Genomic DNA, 8069 nt, shown 5'->3' with positions numbered 1-8069 from the left:
CATCGAGCTGCGGCAGAAGAGGAGGACACAAAGGAGACTGTTCCGCCCTAAATTTAACATTGATAGCCTTGGAGACACAGATAGGGTGCAACATCTACAAAACACCCTGTCTGTGAGACTCCCGGAAGAATATCCTGAGGATGTGGAGGAACACTGGAAGGCTCTTAAGACCACGCTACTTGAAACCAGCAAGGATACCATTGGCTACAGGACTAGGAAACACCAGGACTGGTTCGATGAAAACGACATCAAAATACAACAGCTGATTGATGCCAAAAGGAAAGCTTTTTGTTCTTGGCAGAGTGACATCAACTGCAGGGACAAAAGGCAGGCCCACGCCAAGGCAAAGGCACTTGTCCAGAGCAGAGTGAGAGAGCTGAAAAACAAATGGTGGATGGAGAAGTCTCTGGAAATCCAGAAGCTTGCTGACTCTGGGGATACCAGGGGTTTCTTCAATGCTACCAAGGCTGTTTGGTGATGTTTATGTTCCAGATGGCGTGAACACTTTCAAGAGCTCCTGAATCGGAACTCCACAGTGGAGATGGAAACCATCAACCAGATTCCTCAGCGACCCATAATGGAGCATTTGGGTGATCCTCCCACCGAAAATGAGGTCCAGGATGCCATCAGAAAACTGGGTAACAACAAGGCTTCTGGACCAGATGGGATACCAGCAGAATTATTGCTCTATGGGGCTGATAGTTGGACCACCTACAGCAGACACCTGAAGGCTCTGGAGCAGTACCACCAGCGATGTCTCCGCAAGATCCTCAGGATCAGCTGGGAAGATAGGCGTACCAACATTAGTGTTCTGAAGGAAGCTAACATGCCCAGTATCACTACAACTGTCAGTCGGCACCAGCTGCGATGGACAGGCCATGTAATTCGCATGCCAGACAGTCGCCTTCCAAAACAGATGTTGTACGGACAACTGATGGAAGGACAACGCACCCAAGGGGGGCAGAAGAAGCGGTATAAAGATAACCTCAAAATCCATCTGAGGAAATGCTGCTTCAACCTCAACACCTGGGAGGAGACTGCCCACCAGAGGGTTTTGTGGAGCAGGATGGTCCATGAAGGCACAGCACGGTTAGAAAAGGACCTCCACCGTGCCGCGGAAACCAAGAGGCAACAAAGAAAGGAGAGATCCACTACCAAAACAGCTCCTCAGACCACCACCACAACCACCACTACTACCACGACAATCACGCACATATGCCCCCACTGCAATAGAGTCTGTGGATCACGGATTGGCCTCCACAGCCACCTGAGGACCCACAGATGACTAGACTCACCAACAGGAGGACTATCATACTCGCGTCGAGTGATCGCCAATGATGATGATATCCCCACACTCTGTTTGAGTAAAAGCAAATGTTACCTTTAATGTGTAGTTGTATTGCATCTCTTTAAAGGATGAGAAAAGAACCTCATCTTGCCAAAGGACAAAAGTTTCATGCATGGTGAGAAGAAATGACGTTGAAGGTGAGTGCTCAAAAAAACAAAGGTGAGTGCTCATCATTCAATCTCATGTTGTTTTGCCAGCATGCCAGAGATGTCATCTCTCTTCTACGGGGGCCTAGAGGGGCCAAAACGTACACATGTTGCCTACAACAAAGGTGAGAAAAAGCTGCAGTCATCAAAGACATGCAGAAGAAATATGATGGCAAAAAGACACAACAGCAGTACACACCAGGAACACATAATATGATGGCAAAAAGACACAACAGCAGTACACACCAGGAACACATAATATGATGGCAAAAAGACACGACAGCACTGGAACAACAGCAGTACACACTTTGTATCTATTTACTTTTCCTGCATCTAAACGCATGTTTAATGTCAAGGTCATGAAATATGAAATAGAAAACAGGGCGCTTCATACTAAAGTCATATTCCTAGCCCCTTCCTGCTTCGTCACTGGCAGGAATACACAAGCAAATTTCCCTCCCGTCTACTGCACTGATCCTGTGTACGGCTCTTTTACTTTTGTTACATTTGTTATTTACACACACAAATAAGGTGTTCTTTCTCTTCAATTCATTGTTGTCTAATTGCATTGTCATAGCGAGCATTCTTGGCGTTAAATATTGAAATATAGTTGAAAACATGTCAGTTGATGTTGTTTCAATATTGAAATATAATTGAAAACATGTCAGATGTTGTTTCAACATTGAAATATAGTTGAAAACATGTCAGTTGTTGTTTCAGTATTGAAATATAGTCGAAAACATGTCAGTTGTTGTTTCAACATTGAAATATAGTTGAAAACATGTCAGTTGTTGTTTCAGTATTGAAATATAGTTGAAAACATGTCAGTTGTTGTTTCAGTATTGAATTATAGTTGAAAACATGTCAGTTGTTGTTTCAGTAGTGAATTATAGTTGAAAACATGTCAGTTGTTGTTTCAGTATTGAATTGTAGTTGAAAACATGTCAGTTGTAGTTTCAGTATTGAAGTATAGTTGAAAACATGTCAGTTGTTGTTTCAGTATTGAAATATAGTTGAAAACATGTCAGTTGTTGTTTCAGTATTGAATTATAGTTGAAAACATGTCAGTTGTTGTTTCAGTATTGAATTGTAGTTGAAAACATGTCAGTTGTAGTTTCAGTATTGAAATATAGTTGAAACATGTCAGATGTTTTTGTTTCAATATTGAAATATAGTTGAAAACATGTCAATTGTTGTTGTTTCAGCATTGAAATATAGTTGAAAACATGTCAATTGTTGTTGTTTCAGCATTGAAATATAGTTGAAAACATGTCTGTTGTTGCTTCGATATTGAAATATAGTTGAACACATTTCAGTTGTTTAAACATTAAAATATAGTTGAAAACATGTCAATTGTTGTTTCAGTATTGAAATATAGTTGAAAACATGTCAGTTGTTGTTTCAGTATTGAAATATAGTTGAAAACATGTCAGTTGTTGTTTCAACATTGAAATATAGTTGAAAACATGTCAGTTGTTGTTTCAACATTGAAATATAGTTGAAAACATGTCAGTTGTTGTTACAATATTGAAATATATCTGAAAACATGTCAGTTGTTGTTTCAGTATTGAAATATAGTTGAAAACATGTCAGTTGTTGTTTGAGTATTGAAATATAGTTGAAAACATGTCAGTTGTTGTTTCAGTATTGAAATATAGTTGAAAACATGTCAGTTGTTGTTTCAGTATTGGATTATAGTTGAAAACATGTCAATTGTTTCAACATTGATGTATAGTTGAAAACATGCCAGTTGTTGTTGCTTCAGTATTGAAATATAGTTGAAAACATGTCAGTTGTTGTTTGAGTATTGAAATATAGTTGAAAACATGTCAGTTGTTGTTTCGATATTGAAATATAGTTGAAAATATGTCAGTTGTTGTTTCAATATCAAAATATAGTTGAAAACATGTCAGTTGTTTCAACATTGAAATATAGTTGAAAACATGTCAGTTGTTGTTTTGATATTGAAATATAGTTGAAAATATGTCAGTTGTTGTTTCAATATTAAAATATAGTTGAAAACATGTCAGTTGTTGTTTCAGTATTGAAATATAGTTGAAAATATGTCAGTTGTTGCAATATTGAAATATAGTTGAAAACATGTCAGTTGTTGTTTCAGTATTGGATTATAGTTGAAAACATGTCAATTGTTTCAACATTGATGTATAGTTGAAAACATGCCAGTTGTTGTTGCTTCAGTATTGAAATATAGTTGAAAACATGTCAGTTGTTGTTTGAGTATTGAAATATAGTTGAAAACATGTCAGTTGTTGTTTCGATATTGAAATATAGTTGAAAATATGTCAGTTGTTGTTTCAATATCAAAATATAGTTGAAAACATGTCAGTTGTTTCAACATTGAAATATAGTTGAAAACATGTCAGTTGTTGTTTTGATATTGAAATATAGTTGAAAATATGTCAGTTGTTGTTTCAATATTAAAATATAGTTGAAAACATGTCAGTTGTTGTTGTTTCAGTGTTAAAATATAGTTGAAAACATGTCAGTTGTTGTTTCAGTATTGAAATATAGTTGAAAATATGTCAGTTGTTGCAATATTGAAATATAGTTGAAAACATGTCAGTTGCTGTTTCAGTATTGAAATATAGTTGAAAACATGTCAGTTGTTGTTGTTTCAGTGTTAAAATATAGTTGAAAACATGTCAATGGTTTTAATATTGAAATATAGCTGAAAACATGTCAGTTGTTGTTTGAGTATTGAAATATAGTTGAAAACATGTCAGTTGTTGTTTGAGTATTGAAATATAGTTGAAAACATGTCAGTTGTTGTTTCAGTATTGAAATATAGTTGAAAACATGTCAGTTGTTGTTTCAGTATTGGATTATAGTTGAAAACATGTCAGTTGTTGTTTTAATATTGAAATATAGTTGAAAGCATGTCAGTTGTTGTTTTAATATTGAAATATAGTTGAAAACATGTCAGTTATTGTTTGAGTATTGAAATATAGTTGAAAACATGTCAGTTGTTGTTTTAATATTGAAATATAGTTGAAAACATGTCAGTTATTGTTTGAGTATTGAAATATAGTTGAAAACATGTCAGTTGTTTCAACATTGAAATATAGTTGAAAAAATGTCAGTTGTTGTTTCAACATTGAAATATAGTTAAAAACATGTCAGTTGTTGTTTTAATATTGAAATATAGTTGAAAACATGTCAGTTATTGTTTGAGTATTGAAATATAGTTGAAAACATGTCAGTTGTTTCAACATTGAAATATAGTTAAAAACATGTCAGTTGTTGTTTTAATATTGAAATATAGCTGAAAACATGTCAATTGTTTTGATATTAAAATATAGCGTATTTTTCGGAGTATAAGTCGCTCCGGAGTACAAATCCAGTTTCCATATGAGTTGGGAAATTGTGTTAGATGTAAATATAAACGGAATACAATGATTTGCAAATCCTTTTCAAGCCATATTCAGTTGAATATGCTACAAAGACAACATATTTCATGTTCAAACTCATAAACTTTATTTTTATTTTGCAAATAATCATTAACTAAGAATTTCATGGCTGCAACACGTGACAAAGTAGTTGGGAAAGGGCATGTTCACCACTGTGTTACATGGCCTTTCCTTTTAACAACACTCAGTAAAGGTTTGGGAACTGAGGAGACACATTTTTGAAGCTTCTCAGGTGGAATTCTTTCCCATTCTTGCTTGATGTACAGCTTAAGTTGTTCAACAGTCCGGGGGTCTCCCTTCTGCTATTTTAGGCTTCATAATGCGCCACACATTTTCAATGTCTGGACTACAGGCAGGCCAGTCTAGTACCCGCACTCTTTTACTATGAAGCCACGTTGATGTAACACGTGGCTTGGCATTGTCTTGCTGAAATAAGCAGGGGCGTCCATGGTAACGTTGCTTGGATGGCAACATATGTTGTTCCAAAAGCTGTATGTACCTTTCAGCATTAATGGTGCCTTCACAGATGTGTAAGTTACCCATGTCTTGGCCACTAATACACCCCCATACCATCACACATGCTGCCTTTTACACTTTGCGCCTATAACAATCCGGATGGTTCTTTTCCTCTTTGGTCCGGAGGACACGACGTCCACAGTTTCCAAAAACAATTTGAAATGTGGACTCGTCAGACCACAGAACACTTTTCCACTTTGTATCAGTCCATCTTAGATGAGCTCAGGCCCAGCAAAGCCGACGGCGTTTCTGGGTGTTGTTGATAAACGGTTTTCGCCTTGCATAGGAGAGTTTTAACTTGCACTTACAGATGTAGCGACCAACTGTAGTTACTGACAGTGGGTTTCTGAAGTGTTCCTGAGCCCATGTGGTGATATCCTTTACACACTGATGTCGCTTGTTGATGCAGTACAGCCTGAGGGATGGAAGGTCACGGGCTTAGCTGCTTACGTGCAGTGATTTCTCCAGATTCTCTGAACCCTTTGATGATATTACGGAGCGTAGATGGTGAAATCCCTAAATTCCTTGCAATAGCTGCTTGAGAAAGGTTTTTCTTAAACTGTTCAACAATTTGCTCACACATTTGTTGACAAGTGGTGACCCTCGCCCCATCCTTGTTTGTCAATGACTGAGCATTTCATGGAATCTACTTTTATACCCAATCATGGCACCCACCTGTTCCCAATTAGCCTGTTCACCTGTGGGATGTTCCAAATAAGTGTTTGATGAGCATTCCTCAACTTTATCAGTATTTATTGCCACCTTTCACAACTTCTTTGTCACGTGTTGCTGGCATCAAATTCTAAAGTGAATGATTATTTGCAAAAAAAAAAAAAATGTTTATGAGATTGAACATCAAATATGTTGTCTTTGTAGCATATTCAACTGAATATGGCTTGAAAAGGATTTGCAAATCATTGTATTCCGTTTATATTTACATCTAACACAATTTCACAACTCATATGGAAACGGGGTTTGTATAAGTCCCACCAGCCGAAAATGTATAATAAAGAAGGAAAAAAACATATATAAGTCGCACTAGAGTATAAGTCACATTTTTGGGGAAATGTATTTGATAAAAGCCAACAGCAAGAATAGACATTTGAAAGGCAATTTAAAATAAATAAAGAGGCTGAATAAGTGTACGTTATATGAGGCATAAATAACCAACTGGTATGTTAACGTAACATATTATGGTAAGAGTCATTCAAATAACTATAACATATAGAACATGCTATACAATCTGTCACTCCTAATCGCTAAATCCCATGAAATCTTATACGTCTAGTCTCTTACGTGAATGAGATCAATAATATTATTTGATATTTTACGCTAATGTGTTCATCATTTTAACACATAAGTCGCTCCTGAGTATAAGTCGCACCCCCGGCCAAACTATGAAAAAAACTGCCACTTATAGTCCGAAAAATACGGTATGTATATATATATATATATATATATATATATATATATATATATATATATATCTGCAAAATTAGCAGAAAAGAGCTAGCATGCTAAATCAAAGGCTAACATTAGCATGCTAGATAAAAATATATTATCATACTGATCAATTTAGAATACAACTTAACATACAGATCTTGTTCAAATTTCAATGTTGATTTATTTGACTATAAATAGTATAATTTGGCGATAAAATACACCTCTGCACAACATTGTATCTTTACTAACATTAGAGAGAGAAATATAAATCAACTTACAACCAAACAGAACTCATTTTAAGTGCATCAATTTGCTGAAATAATCATTTAAAAAAAGCTTTCCTTATTTGAACTACAAACACATTTTTACCCATTTTAACCATTTGAAGTTAAATAAACTTAATAAATAATAATATATGCACATTTAAATGCAGAATTAACTCAGGAGAAAATATATAAAACAATTTAACCTACAAAACAAAAATGACTCAACAATTTGTTCTAATTTTTATTTTTAATGGTTACAATTAGCATGTAGGGCAGCACGGTGGTAGAGGGGTTAGTGCGTCTGCCTCACAGTATGAAGGTCCTGAGCAGTCCTGAGTTCAGGCCCCGGCTCGGGATCTTTCTGTGTGGAGTTTGCATGTTCTTCTCGTGACTGCGTGGGTTCTACTCCGGCTTCCTCCCACCTCCAAAGACATGCGCCTGGGGATAGGCCCCTCACACCTCCAAAGACATGCACCAGGGGATAGGCCCCTCCCACCTCCAAAGACATGCACCTGGGGATAGGCCCCTCCCACCTCCAAAGACATGCACCTGGGGATAGGCCCCTCCCACCTCCAAAGACATGCACCTGGGGATAAGTTGATTGGCAACACTAAATGGTCCCTAGTGTGTGAATGTGAGTGTGAATGTTGTCTGTCTATCTGTGTTGGCCCTGCGATGAGGTGGCGACTTGTCCAGGGTGTACCCCGCCTTCCGCCCGATTGTAGCTGAGATAGGCTCAAGCGACCCCGAAGGGAATAAGCGGTAGGAAATGGACGGATGGACTCAAACAACAACTGACATGTTTTCAATTACCGTATTTTTCGGACTATAAGTGGCAGTTTTTTTTCATAGATTGGCCGGGGGTGCGACTTATACTCAGGAGCGACTTATGTGTGAAATGATGAACACATTAGTGTAAAAT

Source organism: Nerophis lumbriciformis, linkage group LG18, assembly GCF_033978685.3.
Source record: "Nerophis lumbriciformis linkage group LG18, RoL_Nlum_v2.1, whole genome shotgun sequence".
Taxonomy (NCBI): Eukaryota; Metazoa; Chordata; class Actinopteri; order Syngnathiformes; family Syngnathidae; genus Nerophis; species Nerophis lumbriciformis.
This window is presented reverse-complemented; position numbering follows the sequence as displayed.